Source organism: Schistocerca piceifrons, chromosome 1, assembly GCF_021461385.2.
Source record: "Schistocerca piceifrons isolate TAMUIC-IGC-003096 chromosome 1, iqSchPice1.1, whole genome shotgun sequence".
Lineage (NCBI taxonomy): Eukaryota > Metazoa > Arthropoda > Insecta > Orthoptera > Acrididae > Schistocerca > Schistocerca piceifrons.
Genome location: NC_060138.1, coordinates 805,729,857 through 805,746,392, shown reverse-complemented (window position 1 = coordinate 805,746,392; position 16,536 = coordinate 805,729,857). Strand labels below are relative to the sequence as shown.

General features: G+C 40.0%; 1 protein-coding gene across 3 annotated transcripts in view; it reads right to left on the bottom strand.

Moving 5' to 3' along the window:
• Nucleotides 1-16,536, bottom strand: part of LOC124789756 — a 346,576-nt gene that overhangs the window by 135,079 nt on the left and 194,961 nt on the right. The gene's annotated exons all lie outside the window — the stretch shown is intronic.

Here is a 16,536-nt window from a genome sequence, read left to right as displayed (position 1 = left end):
CGCGTCTTAAATTAGAGCCAGGAAGTCCGGCGCTGTTCGATGGGTCCCGTGCAGGCGGCGGTGATATTAATACTTCTACAGAGATGAAGGAAGCGCAGACCAGACTAAGCCGGAATACGGGCTTCTGCTGAGTGAGTGGTCCGTGTTTGTGTGCGCTGCAAGGCTTGCTGTTCTGACCTAGTTCCGTCAACCCACGTCGAGACGTTATTCACCGGTTTCCGTTGGGAATCCAACGAAGTGCAGTATTTGAAACACACTTTGGAAAGTAACCGTGGTTGCAGTATTAACAGTGAAATTTAGATTCCTGAATGGAATGGCAGCAATTTTCTCAGAGATTCTCATAAGAAAGCATGATCACCAGACTTTGACTCGGTACCACACCATCATTTACAAACGGAAGTAAGATTACATAAGACATAAAACTAAATATACTAAATATGTGACTGGGCTGAGGATTTGTTGGTAAGGAGAACCAGCATGTTATTTTGGATGGACAGTTATCGACAGAAGGAGAAGTAACTTTAAGAGTGCCACACGGAAGTGTGTTGGGAGGCTTCTTGTTCATGTTGTATATAAATGCTAGCCCCAGACTGTTCGCAAATGACGCTGTTATCTATAATGAAGTAACTGTCTGGAAAAAAGAAAAAAAAACTTGCTTCAATATTGAGTCAGATATCGTAAGATTTCAAATACTTTCAAGTACTGAAAACTTACTTTAAATCGTAAACTAGCTAAACTCCATCCAATAGGCTTCGGAAGACCCATCGGTACCGACCGACCGTTGTGTCATCGTCAGCTGATAGGCGTCACTGGATGCGGATACGGAGGGGCATGTGGTCAGCACACCGCTCGCTCGGCCGTTGTCAGTTTTCGTGACCGGAGCCACTACTTCTCAATCAAGAACTCCTGAATTGGCCTCACAAGGGCTGAGTGCACCCCGCTTACCAGCAGCGCTCGGTAGACCCGAAAGCACACCTATCCAAGTGCTAGCCAAGCCCGACAGCGCTTAACTTCGGTGTACTGATGGGAACTACGACAAGGCTGTTGGCTACTTTAAATCTACAAAAAATGTAAAATTATGCATTTAAAAAAACGATAAGATTCAGTCTATGGATATGAAATGGAATGATCACATAGTCTCAGTCGTACGCAAGGCAGATGACACACTTCATTCACTGGCAGGATACAGGAAAAAGACAGCCAGTCTGTAAATGAGACGTCTTACCCCCCCCCCCCCTGCCCTTGTAACATCAACCAAAACGGCCTTGCTGGTATTGTGAAAGGATGATAGCAACGGGAAACTACAGCCGTAATTTTTCCCGAGGACATGCTACTCTACTGTATGGTTAAATGATGATGACGTCTCTAGGGTAAAATATTCCGGAGGTAGAATAGGCCCCATTCGGATCTCCGAGCGGGAACTAATCAGGAGGAGAAACAAAACTGGCATTCTACGATAGGAACGTGAATGTCAGATCGCTTAATAGGGCAGGTACGTAAGAAAATTTAAAAAAGGAAATGGATAGGTTGAAGTTAGATATAGCGGAAATCAGTGAGGAACAGAACTTCTGGTCCGATGAATACTGGGTCAAAAATACAAAATCAAATAGGGGTAACGCAGTAGTGGGTTTAATAATATTAAGAAAATAGGAATGCGGGTAGACTACTATGAATAGCATAGCGAATGCATTATTGAGGCCAATATAGACATGAAGCTCACACCTATCACTGTAATACAAGTTTATATGCCAGCTATCTCCAAAGACGATGAAGAGATTTATTAAATATATGATAGATAAAAGAAATTATTCAGATAGTTAAGCGAGACAAAAACTGAACTGTCATGGACACTGAAAATCGGTCGTAGAAAAAGGAAGAGAAAGTAGTAGGTGAAGACAGAGTCGGGGAAAGGAATGAAAGAGGATGCCAACTGGTAGAATTTTGCACAGAGCATAATTCAATCATCGCTAACACTTGGTTTAGGAATCATGAAAGAAGTTTGTATACGTGGGAGAGACTTGGAGACACCGGAAGGTTTCAGACTGCTTATATGACTAAGACAGAGTTTTCGGAACAAGATTTTTAATTGTAAGACATTTCAAGGAGCAGATGTGGACTCTTATCACGATTATTCGTTATGAAATATAGCTTACAATTGGAGAAATTGCTTAGCAAATTAAGGAGATGCGTCTGGATAAGTTGAAGATACCAGATGTCATTGAGAGTTTCAGAAGCAGAATTAGGCAACGGTTGGCTAGAACAGGGTAATGGAATATAATAGGTGGCGAATGGGTAGCTTTGAGACATAAAATAGTGAAGGCAGCAGAGGATCAAATAGGTGAAAAGACAAGGCCTAGTAAAAATCCTTGGATAACACAGGAGGCATTGAATTTAATTGGTGAAAGGAGAGAACGTGAAAATACTAGTGAAGAAGCAAGTGAAAGGCAATACAAGTGTCTAAAAAAATGAGATTCGCAGGTAGTGCAAAATGGCTGCACATAAATGGCTACAGGACAAATGTAAGAATTGAGGAACATAAATCATTTGGGGAAAAATAGGTACCACGTACAGGAAAATCAAATAGGCCGTTATAGAAAAGAGAATTAGTTGTATGAACAGCAAGAGCTCAGATGGAAAACCAATCCAAGGAAAACTAAAAACTGGAAGGAGCATACAGAGGGTTCATACAAGGGAGATGTACTTGAGAGTACTATTACAGAAATGTAAGAGGAAGTAGGTAAAGATGAGATGGGAGATATGGTGCTGCGGAAAAAAATTGACAGAGCGCTGAAAGACCTAAGTCGAAACAAGGGCCCAGGATTAGATGCCATTCCATCGGAACAACTGATAGCCTTTGGAGAGCGAGCCATGAAACACTCTTCCATCTAGTATGCAAGATGTATGAGAGAGGCGAAATACCCTCACTTTTCAAGAAGAATATATTAATTCCAATTTCAAAGAAAACAGTTGCTGACAGGAGTGAATATTACCGAGCTACCAGTTTAGTAAACAATGTTTGAAAAATACTAACACGAATTCCTTGCAAATGAATGGGAGAACTGGCAGAAGCCGACCTCGGTGAAGGTCGGTTTGGATTCCGGAGAAATGTGGGAACATGTGAGGCAGTACTGATCCTACGACTTACCGTAAAAGATCGGTTAAGGAAAAGCGAACCTACGTTTATAACATTTGTAGACTTAGAGAAAGCTTTTTGCATTGGAATACTTTCTTTGCCATTCTGAAGGTAACAGGGGTGAAATATAGGCAGCAGACGAATATTTACAATTTCTGCAGATACCAGACGGCAGTTATGATAGTCCAGGGGCATGAGAGGGAAGCAGTGGTTTAGGAGGGAGTGAGACAGGGTTGCAGCATATCGCCGAAGTTATTGAATATGTACATTGAGCAAGCAGTAAACGAAACAAAAGAAAAATTTGGAGTAGAAGTTAAAGTTCATGGAGAGGAAATATAAACTTTGAGGTTTGCCGATGACATTAATTCTGTCAGAGACAGTAAAGGACTTGGAAGGGCAGTTGAACATAATGGGCAGTGACTTGAAAGAAGGATATAATATGAACATCAACAAAAGCAAAACAAGGGTAGTGGAATGTAATTGACTTAAATCAGGTGATAATGAGGAAATTAGATTAGGAAAGGAGACACTTAAAGTAACAGATGAGTTTTGCTGTTTGGGCAGCAAAATAACAGATGATGACCGAAATAGAGAAGATATAAAATGTGGACTGACAATGGCAAGAAATGTGTACCTGAAGCAGAGAAATTTGTTGACATCGAATATAAATTTAAGTATTAGGAAGTATTTTCTGAAAGTATTTGTGCGGGGTGTAGCCATGTATGGAAGTGAAACGTGAACGAAAAACAGCTTAGATAAGAAGAGGATAAAAGGTTGGTTCAAATGGCTCTGAGCACTATGGGACTTAACTTCTGAGGTCCTCAGTCCCCTAGAACTTAGAACTACTTACACCTAAGTAACCTAAGGACAACATACACAGCCATGCCCGAGGCAGGATTCGAACCTGCGACCGTAGCGGTCTCTAGGTTCCAGGCTGTAGCGCCTAGAACCGCTCGGCCACACCGACCGGCGAGGATAGAAGCTTCTGAAATGTGTTGCTACAGAATAATGCTGAAGATTAGATGGGTGGATCACGTAGCTAATGAGGAGGTGCTGAGCAGAACTAGTGAGAAAAGAAATTTGTGGCGTCACCTGACCAGAAGAAGGGATCAGTTGATAGGACACATTCTGAAACATCGAGAGATCGCCAATTTGGTACTGGAGGGAACCGTGGGGGGTAAAAATTGTAGAGGGAGATCAAGAGATGAATACAGTAAGCAGATTCCGAAGGATGTAGGTTACAGTTACGGAAATGAAACCAGCATGGAGAGCTGCGTCAAACCAGTTTTTGGATTGAAGACCATAAGGAAAACAACAGTTTTCAAGTATGGGGGGCTCATATCAAATAGAAATAAGTCGGGATATTGATGGTATACGAAGGGTGGCACGAATAGTCTCAGGTTTGTTTCACTCACTAGTGAGCATAACGGAAATGTTGAGAAACCAGGAGGTAGACATTAACTATCTCGCGAAAACCCTGCTTACAAGATGTAAGGAATCAGTATCAAGTGAAGAATCTCTTCAGCCCACTACTTGTTGATCCTGTAGGAATGGTAAAGGCAAGATTAGACTAATCACAGCACATACAGAGGCCATTAAGCGGTCACTCTTCAAAATGGTTCAAATGGCTCTGAGCACTATGGGACTCAACATCTGAGGTCATCAGTCACCTAGAACTTAGAACTACTCAAACCTAACTAACCTAAGGACGACACACATATCCATGTCCGAGGCAGGATTCGAACCTGCGACCGTAGCTGTCGCGCGGTTCTAGACTGAAGCACCTATAACCGCTCGGCCACTCTGGCTGGCAGGTCACTCTTCCTGCCTCTTATATGGTATTGCATGGGGGATGTGCTATGTGGTACCATGATAAGTACCTTCTGCCATGCACTTCACAGTGGTTAGTAGAGTATGTCTGTAGATGTAAATGCAATATTGCCCAGGGCAGGAGAATGTGACGTGCCGTAGAGGAAGGGATGTAAACAGGATAGGAACTAAGAATTAAAATACCGTACAAAACAAATACCAGGAAACCGTCAGTCTCGAGAGTGACGCCCGCGTCATAGACGGGACGATAAGTCTTTATCCTCCTTCCATCTCATTTCGGAGTAGTTTTTGTGACTTCAGATGTGAAAGTCTGAAACGTGTAGCAAGATACAGCACTCTCCCCTACAGCATGTATAGCCAGGAAAACTTGACTTATTAAACAGGGACAAAATAGTAAATAAAAAGTACTCAACACAGATTGGAAACCAGTAGACCTTGGTATTTGAGAGTTAATACGACCACAGATACAACACCATATTTCATATACACATTTTACAGTGTCCTAAAAAATGTAAATGGTCATTGTTGTTTGAGGATCTTCGTGAGATAATAAACCATGAGAACTTTTTGGAAGAGGCACCTTCATTTTCACTAGGTTTCCAGCAAGTAATTTTGCTGTGCCTTGAAGCAACCGCAGAAAAACAGCAAGTGGATAGCTGGTATTAACAAACGTAAATAAAAAGTTGTTACCTGCTGTTGAAGATAGTCGCGCACCATAGCATGAATGAGTTTAAATGTACCGACGTCTTTGGAAGCGATATAAGCAATGCCAGCTGAGAGTAGCTCTTGCAGAGGCGGAAGTGTGCATGCGTGATGCATTACTCTGCAATGCATCACATGTAACGTGAAGCAAAAAGTAAATCATGCAAATGTCAAGCGGCGTAAGAAATCAGAACGGCCGTCTGAGGTCACAGATGCTAGCGTGTCAGGAGCGCGGGCGCCATGCATTTTCACACCAGCGACGTGGCGTCACGGCCGCTCCCAGGAATGGCGCCTTTTGAAGACGAGCCCGCGCCAAACACAGCTCACAAATAGAGGTGTCCGTCTCTGGAGGTACTCTGCACTCATTGCAAGTGAGACACGTCTAACATTCTCATCAACAAGTACAAAAAGTACTATATCATCACCGAGTCCACCGATCAACATTAAAGGCATGCCACACACGAATTTTTTTTTATAAATAATACACGTTTCAGGCCGTAGTAAAATATTATCATGATATTTCTAATAGCAATGAGAGACTTTTTCTGTCGGAGCGACAAACGATAGTCTTTTTGTTGAATCCTAATACGCTGGTTGCCAAGCTAATCCTGTCTGTAACCAACCGAAATTGACATCTGGAGGAGAATGACGGTCCAGTTGCCACGTGCTCACTCGTCCAAACATTACACTATTTGATAACTATAGGAAGCGATATGCAGTGTGAAATTCACTATCCAGGTTACATGGCCGATTGGTGCAAGGTTGAACTGAAGCTGAAGGAGGCTTTGTCCTTGCACTTTCTCGTACCGTTTTCTTTAAAAAAAAAAAAAAAAAAAAAAAAAAAAAAATGGCCCTGAGCTCTATGGGACTTAACGTCTGAGGTCATCAGTCCCTTAGAACTTAGAACTACTTAAACCTAACTAACCTAAGAACATCACACACATCCATGCCCGAGGCAGGATTCGAACTTGCGACCGTAGCGGTCGCGCGGTTCCAGACTGTAGCGCCTATAACCGCTCGGCCACTCCGGCCAGCTTTCTTTAACAAGGAGTTGTTTTGTGCGATTCTCGTAATCGATGTATTAACGGGCCTGTACACTCTTTAGAATGACATACACAGACAACACTATCGTCACTGGTGTCCAAACACAGGGAATAGAAGAAAACGAGGTAAACAACCAGTATATACTATCATTAAAAAATTCTTCATATCCGAAATTACTTTACATGTACACGCAAGGACAACTCCCTGTTTTAGAGAACATAACTGAAAGACAATGAAAAGCAGTGCACTAGATCTAGAAATCTTAACCATGTATGCAGTTTCGTATTTTCAATGTAATGCCATAAGGCGTCATTTGGCCCATGTTTTTCAGAGTAGAATAATCGGTCCCCTTGAAGTAGGTCAGACAAAAACGAGTTCTAAGTAACGTTCAATGTGCCACAAACTCTCATTTCGAAACTCTGCGAACGCTTCCAAAAGGCACGAAGCGTTCGTCGTAAACCAATGCTTGATCGACTAATAGCAACCACCCCACAACAGGATAGCTATCGGCCATTAATTCTAATGATACACGACTGAATCCAGCGATGTGAGCAAGATAGTTGTCTGCGGGCTTACAGTTGTTTCAGGATCTGCAGTCTCCTTTTAACTGGGTATCGCAGTCTCGTACCAATTCAGATAAATCACAAATGCTCATTAGTGGGTGTATCGTTCGGAGCTGTGCATTTACTAATGAGAAAGCAAGATCGAGATTGGACGGCAATGATTGAAGAAATATGCTCTTTACAGATAAATCACTCTCCAGTTTACAAAATGATTCTTATTGCTCTTTTGTCTGCAGGTAAATTGCTAATCTATGCCAGGAACATAGTGAAAGGGGAGCGGGACCTGTTTGACGGCGACGGTGGTGGTGGCGGTGATAGTGATGATGATGATGGAAGTGGTAGTTTGGCGATGCACCGCGCAGGATGGGTGTGCGAAACTTCACATCTTCGTAGGTGGTCTTGCGAATATTACTTAGTAACGCCAAGCGGCACAGAGAAGAGGTACTGGAAAAACACGTGCGACTTGCCAGAGGTGCAGTTCTTACAGACTTTCTTTGCATGAAGGATGGTACCTGTCCACATCGAGCTGCTCTGGTGAATGAATTTGCCGGCCGGTGTGGCCGAGTGGTTCTAGGTGCTTCAGTCTGGAACCGCGCGACCGCTACGGTCGCAGGTTCGAATCCTGCCTCGGGCATGGATGTGTGTGATGTCCTTAGCTTAGTCAGGTTTAAGTAGTTCTAAGTTCTAGGGGACTGATGCCCTCAGATGTTGAGTCCCATAGTGCTCAGAGCCTTTTGAACCATTTTTGTGAATGAATTTGTCGCAGGTGAAGACATCCACCGCACGCACTCACTACACAGTTTTCCGGACATGAACCATGCGAAGTATGTCTAGAATGTTTAGAGAAGCCTAACTACCGCCATGGATTCTTCCATATATCCTAAACCTGTTTGGTGTGAACGGGAGTGACTACTAATGGAGCTCCTGACCACCCCATATAGCAATATTTTTCTTTTATGTATATCTTCTGTTTCACGACTTATTTAACTTCATGCTTTCCACACAGTTGTTTGCAAAGGTCTTGTAATTAAGCTTTACCTTGTTTTTTAGCACATCCGATGTCATCTTCAGGAATTATGCTCTTAATTTAAAACTTACATTTCAGGTAATCGATATTGAATGACCGTCGGCAACGTACAGGCCTGAAGTTCTACCGCAGCCAGAAGCGAGTTTCAAGAATTATAACGCGCGAACATTAGCTATTATGTTACGTAGGATCATGTCTTATTATCGACGATCATGAATGGTAAGATGTCCGAGAATTCCTTACAACAATCATTATAAGGGCATGTTCAATGTTCATATTACGTAATGTATTCACTTAAGTATTGTTGTGTGTATATAAGTTAGCTTGATTTACAATTTAGGGTCCTAGTATGTTATTACTCCTATTTCTTCCTTTTTAAAGAGATCATCTGACGATGGCTTTGGGCGCGTATGACCGAAGTTGTTTTTGTGCCCTAAAGCAAAACAAAACAATGGCTTGGTAATAACTTCCTACCTGTAATGGTACCATTCGAGTGAGCTGAGGTTGAAGTATATAATGAAAACTGTACAGGACGGTCACTGTGTTTCCCTAAGGTGGTATACCTAGTCGGTGTAACATTATTGCTTTAAGCAATCACCAACTCAGGAGTGTTATACAAGACAAATTATGCCTTTAATGTAAACCAACATGGCAACTGTCGACTCAAATTGTCTGATGTGTCTAATATAGGACATAAAATCTGCAAAGGAGTCAGCAATCAACTTTAGCACTTACATACAAAACTTGTGTATAGATAGCAATTTTATTTCATAATTTTCCTCGTGACACGTTTCGACGTCGCCATCATTTAATAAATAAGGAAGGGCTGTAAAAATACAGATACAACGTATCGGTCGCAGCGTACAGTACAGTAAACATATAGTTCCGAAAGGGCGAGCGAGAGAGAAATAGGGAGAGAATTACTTTCAATAACAATCCGAGAATTCTAAAAATTTCACTGAACACTCAATATAAAGAATGCAAGTTATACAGGCTATTTAATTATGTTTAGGGTCCAGGGATAACATGTTTCGCTCATCTTCGAGTGGTTTTGTTGCATGCACAAGAAAACAAATCTTACTTAAAATCCCTGATATTAACTATGTGACAATTTACAATTACGTCTCTTAGAATCTTGATAGTCACCTCTTGTGGCAAAATGGAGAGGCATGCTGAACTGCATTTTGTTGATCGTGGAAATGCCTGTGTTGGACATAACACGACATAATTATTTAACAGCCTTTCTGCGTGTCATAATTTTTACGCACTTTATACGCATTCCAATTCGTAAGCAAAGCCTCTGACATGCAAAGGCATACTAAATAATTAGTGCAACATACTAACTAATGTCAAAATTTTGTAATGCATCTAACACAGGCATTTCCACAACCAACAAGATTCAGCTAAACATAATAACAACTATAGAAACAACAGTGGAGGACGTTTTCACCTTCTCTCCCGCCTTCCCCTCTCCCCCTAGCCTATTTTCTCATAAGAAGCGACTGCGCCAAAATTATATTAGACATTGATGGTAATTTATCAAATAGTTAATATTAGATTATTCCAGAAAATTTTGTTTTTATGAAGAAAAGAAAACCGCCTGATCATAAGGAAAACTGGTAGCAATGTATTAAATTAACCCTTTCATACCTGAATTTTTTTCTGGAGGAAAAAAATTTTTTCACTATGTGGTAATGCTCATAGGTGATTTTTTTATGAATTTAGATGTAAGATTTATACAAAAATATGTACCCATTTTCGAAACATACTTTGTACATTTGGCTTCATTTTATGAACTAAAATAACTAGTTACCAAATATTCTCTATTGTAATAGATAGTAAAATGAACATTCAGTAATTCCGATCCGAAATGACAATAACATAATTCAATTACACAGTGAAATACAGCGAGCCGATCACATCCATGTATTCTGGTAGTCACGAGCTGCAGCTCACTTCTACATTGACTTGCTGATATATTCATTGTGATGCCCAGCAGTTGGCAGCACTTGCGCATGACAAAAATGTTGAACATTCCCAAATATGTACCTGATGTTTCCACAGGGAAAAAATCTTTCTGTTGCAACTAAGACACAGAAAAGTTAATGTACACAATTGTAGCTGGAGGGTCTGAAAGGACTAAGAAAATAAATAGATGATCTGACTGGTAGCAGAACAAAACAAGTAATAGGAGAGAACCAAATGCCAAAGATGTTGGGGAGAAAGTCTCCAGACTCATCTCACGAAGCAGCTTTTGCCTGGTCCTCTAAATTATTTTCCGAACACGCAGCTTCGAAAACTACTTGTAAGATGCTAAACACGTCGTAAATAGGCAACTACACTGGCGCGTGTGCAGTATATGGGCACCGATGTTCACTAATCAACATTCGCTGATGGCAGCCCCGGTGATATCTTTCAGCGCAAATGTAACGAGCTCGGAGGAATTTGGTAGTAATATGAGCGGGAGGGACGCCAGCGCTGCACGACTCCCGAATACAGGTCAAAATAAATGTAGTGGACCGTCGGCCGCCACCGACACGGCCATTAACCATTCCTCTGCAGGCGCCGAGGCAGTGCCTGGCACCGGAGCCAGGACCGCTGGGAACCGACCGCAGAGAAAACCAACCGCCACAAATCAACAGAGCTGCAGGACCACATCAGAGTTTATAGTATAGAACGTTTGAAAAATCTCTGTCCAAATGTGCCTAGTGGGAAAAGTGCCTATTATTATAAATTCGACAGATAACTGCGCTGCACTTACACACCGATTGTTTATCTCTTATTCTACAAACAGCACTACTTTCAAAGGGCAGACAGCGGCAGAATGGATAGCCTAGTCGAGTAAAAACTGAAAACCAACAATTTACTGGTTAGTTTATTTCAGGGAAATCATTACCTCGTCTTAAAACGTTCATGCTTGCACGCGCAATAGATGCATGCAGAAGGCATATCCCTAGAGCATCTTGATTCTTCAGGAACGCGAAAGGAATGTCTCTTCTAGGAAGATATATCTTTTGTGGGTAGTCATCGTGTAGACCGTGGTGAGGATTGTCAGTGAGGAGATGTATTCGAGTGTTGTGCAACATTTCAGATAATCAGGAGTTTATCCCAAAGCAAGGACGCATTTCAGATTATTGTTGTGATAATAAACACAAGATTAGAAATTTTTTAGAATGTTGAATTTTTTACTGAAATGGCTTGCAGTAAAGAAAATGTAGTCACGATAATCACACCTAAGACGAACTGAGACTATTAACGCCTACAGATGAAAGTAATGAAGCAAGAAATAAAGTAACTTGCACCTACGTGTCTGTGCAGCAACGAAGAAAGACACTGAAGATAATTGACCTACAGTAGAACATCATTTCAAATTCATACAGACATCGCTAAATAATCTCTCCACAAGTAAGATGTAACATAGAGAGTATATTAGCTATTTTATTAGTGAGAGAGTATTATCTTGAGACTACAAATAAAAAATTCAATTTAAGAACTGTATCTTGTGTGAAAGATGTTACAATTGTGATCAGAGGAACTTTTTGTTCATGGACACAGTGTAGTGCATTTATTTAAATATAGGGGCATGATTTATTTGATCTGTCTAGCTATATTGATTACATAGGCATTTGAAGTGATGGACCACCACAGATTTTTCAGCTCACCGATGACCGTTTTTAGTGTTCTTTCCTTTAATGAAAATTTCGTACGGTAAACGGATGAGCCTCTCATTTATTCCGTCCCAAAGAACCACTTTTCCTCTACTGTTGACACTTCACAACTCATGTACTTTGAACATCTTTTATATTCTATTTGACACATTTTAACCTTGGTCTTTTATTTTCCCCCTGAACTCTCCTTCAGCATCAGTTCAAAGTTTAGTAATATTACGAGATTATTCTCACGTATTTTGAAACGTGAATGAATCTACTTATAACAACCATGCACAACCTCAGTGTAAACAATTTGTGATAGCTGTCTTATGAACAGCTTACCAACTTAAACTAATAAGAACACGCACAAAAACACAAAATGATTGATGAAAATCACTCTGTCAGTTATACTAGAAGGTTTCACCACAATGAAATGCTACCACTGATGCTGCTGCTGCTGATAATAATGTGTTATGTTCACAAGGCATGCCCGTCACTGAAAATTCAGCATTCTCCAGTCCTCCTGGATTTCCGTCATCCTCTTGACAATTGGGTTTAATGCGTTTATCTTGATGTCGTCAATTAGCTGGTATTTTATTCTTCCTCTGCTCCTCTCCACCGTCACCATTTTTTCTGGTGCATCGCTTAGGATGCATTCTCTTCTGATCCATTGTCCCAGCAAATATCTTTTACTCCTGTTAACTGTTGCCAGGAACTGTCTTTTCTCATTCATCCCGTGTAACACAGCTTCAGTCTGTACTCGATTTGTCCATTTCACATCATCCATTCACCTCCACGACAACTTCGACTGACGAACTGAGAAGAAACTGGAAGTGCAATTGGATGTACCAAGAAGCAAATAACTTAGTCTTCAAAAAGAAGAAGAGGAACACTATATGGATGACGAAAAATGAGACTGGTAATGAAATTAGATTAAAGTATGGAACAACAAATGAATGCAAGCACTAAATGAGGCAAGAAGTCGTCCATATGTTTTGAGCATAAAAATAATTACTCGAAGAAGGAAAAACGACTGATTGATATTATGGAAGAGGTTGAGATGACACTTATGGAAATGAAATGTAGAAAAGCAACGAGCGGAAATTGAATTACGATTGAAATACTCAGATGTTTAACCTAGGAAAAGGCGAAAATACTGCATTTGTGCAATAACATTTATCAAGAAGATAAGTGACCAGATAACTTAAAAGATTCACTGATCGTACCAGCGTTGAAGAAAACAAATACCAAGAAACGTACTTAATATGGGACAACATTTTTGATATCTCAATCGCCAATAATCATACTAAGAATAATGAATAGACGACGAAACGAATTTTTAATGTTTTACTAATTCATTGGAAGAAATATATAACTCAAAATTTCGTTTCACATACTGTACGATGTTATGCACCAATTACTCTTCATCTTGAAAACAAGCGTATGATGTCAGTTCATTTAATATTGTTAATATCGATGTATGATCTGATACATACCTGGTTTAATAATTCTTAGTCAATAAAATTAAACGAAGTAGATGATAACCGACATTCTCAATGTTTACGTACTTTTACGGTGTTTTCTGCCTCACTGCCTTTCTGGGCGCGTGATAGTGGAGGTTTTTCCGTTTTTCTGAGAGCCTGTGTTTTGCTATAAATTCAACTCAGGTTAACAGCAGTGGAAAATGCTGATACTTGTGCTAAGACTCAAGTATCCATAATGCTACGGATATCATTAACATTGTCATTAATTACTCTTGCTTAATTAGGGCGAGTAATTAATTAAAAGCGAGCACCAAGAGCGTGTTCAGAAACCCACGTAATCAACGAATAAGTTAAGAACTTTCCACGACTTCATTTACTAAAAGCATTTCTACGCTTTTGTATCATACAACAGTTACTTAAGGAAATTTGCAGCACTCGAGGAACTGTAAACAAAGTACCGAATTGCTCATCGAGAATGATACAATAAGGACGCAATGAGAAACGCTACCGACGAGACGTAATAGAATTCAGCGCTATCTCTCACTGCACTGCCAGTTTAGAAGGTCATGAGAAACAACAGTTTCAAAAAATTAAATTGTGTTCGCATTTACAAATGTGGTTGGTCTCGTGAATTAAACGAAGTGTTCCAATTGAACGTTGTATTAAGATGCAAGTAGACCTGAGGAATGTGACCAATAAAAAGTTCTCTGTTTTTTGGTAGATGGCGTCCGAGGAAATGAAGCAATTAAACTCTCGCTTCTGGACAAACATTCACCAGACGCGCTGTTAAGAGTACTACTCTTGGCGAATAAATACGTTGTACAATGATCCTGTTTTTAATACCGTATGTTAAAGTCCAGATGTGCTCCACGTATGTGGAACACTATACTATCTATGTTTAACGTACTGTTGATTCAAGATTACCTTTCATAAGTTTCCATAGAGAAAACGAAAGAACAACGTCTAGTAAATTTTCCGTACTAATTTGTCGCAGCGGATCAGTAACATTTATGGAAGTTTTTGTTTCACGAGGAGACTATCAGAAATAAGAAACGTACACCGTATATACCAACTGGTGAAGTCTAGCGATTAAAATTTCTGTGCTCTAGTAATTACTACAGAATTCATTTAGAGGCCCAAATTGCATTCCTGCAGCTGTAAACATTTTAAATAAATTGTTATACAGTGACAATTTATTCATTTGGTCACGATGATTTCAAGGCTGAAGCTTCATTATCTAGTGCGAATGCTCATTAGAAAGTGGCGTTTAATAGCCTGCGGCTTTTAAACTAGTTGTGACTAAATAAATAAAGTGTTTTGAGAATGAAAAAAAAAAAATGGTCTAAGTAGGCTGTTCTCGTTCTTTTTATGTTTCGTGCAACCGGTCAGTTGTTAAGCACATATCTTAAGCTTCCAGTTTCAGACTGGAAGCTTAAGACATGTGCTTGAAAATGACCTACCGTTGAAATTGGCCAATTGGACGGAAAGTAAAAAGAATACATCTTACTTGGATCATGTTTTCACTCTCAAAACCCCGACAATAATAACAATTTAAGACAAGTAAAATGTAGTTGTGGAGTTCTTATTTTCCGAAAATTATATCTGCTAAGGATCCGCCACAAAAATTGTCTCTGAAAAATGTAATACATTATGAATTTTAAATAAAAATTACTTGCTTCGCGACCGGATAATTACGGCACAACTGGACTGTAAGGTGCTGAAGAATCAGTGGTGTTCAATGCTGGATGATTGCAAAAGACAATGGCAAGTACACCTTTACAAACGCAATCAGGCTCTGAAAATTCCGATAAACCGTTGTGACCAAGTAATAAACTCGAGTCAGAAGTAGACAGACTGAAGTAAAACTGACCAGGAATTAGTGTATAAAATGAGGAAGACTCCTGGTAGGCAATTATAACATAAGAAAAGTGGCACCAGCGAACTGCATATGAGATGATATAAACGAAGAGGAGAAAGAAAGAAAAAGCTTTGCAGAATAAGGGTGAGGGGAGGGACGGGAGTGGGTTAACTGAGAAGTCAAAAGATGACTTCAGGAGTACCCCGACATGTTGCAACAGCTTTTAAGCAATACATTCTTCCCTGATAAAAGAGAGGGAAGTACGATTGTGATTGATGTATGAGAGGGAATTTCAGCTGGGCTATACCTTAGTTAGCCGCAGGGCCTAAATACGAGATGGCACAGCGTGCAGCATGGATTTAGAACATAAACTAGTTGTGATGAATAGTACTCTGGAATTTAAAAGTGTTCTTCGATTAAGTTAAAACTGAGATAATAAAATGCGCTGTCGTTAGCTCAATAAATGCGCTAGATGTCATCATCAATGAGGTAAAGATATCGACGATTTATGACACAATTTATGATACACAATGGTTGTACTCGAAAAGTACATAACTGACATGACCGGAAAAAAATTATATGATTAGCGTAGAAATAAAATCGCCAGGAAATGCAGTAATAGAAACATCTGAATTAGTGAGAGAGACTCATTGAAATTCGAGAAGAGATTCACATACAGGCCCGAATCCTTAGATTTAGATTTTCCGTGATTTTCTAAATCAATTCGGGCAAATGTCGTGACATTTCATTTAAAAAGCCCTAGACTGATATCTGGCTTTAACCTTAACTAATCCGCGTGCCTGATGACCTCGACGACTACGGGATGTTTAACCTAAATCTTCCTCCCTTCGATGCTCAGTTCTTGAATTTTAAAAGTTTTATGTATCTCTGTTGGTATAAGACAAACAATATGACTTCTCTCAGTCCATCTCAAAATGCTTAACAGCTTGAGTAATAATACAATAATAATACATTCTATAAAGGCACTATGCACAACGTCTGTAAGGCAAATATGACGAGAACATTGCGTTTCCTTTTTAAAGTTCTTATTCTTTTATAAAATCACTTTTTATGGCTGCCAATATATAGGTACAACCTGAAGTACATACTGATTCCTTTGATCGTTTATTGTAAATTATTTACTGTAGTCTTCCATGAGCTCAATGAGGCTCTGAGCCAGGTCTTTTACAACTTTCACTTTAATAACTACTGTGCCACTGTGAAGGATCGGTTTTAAGAAAGTTG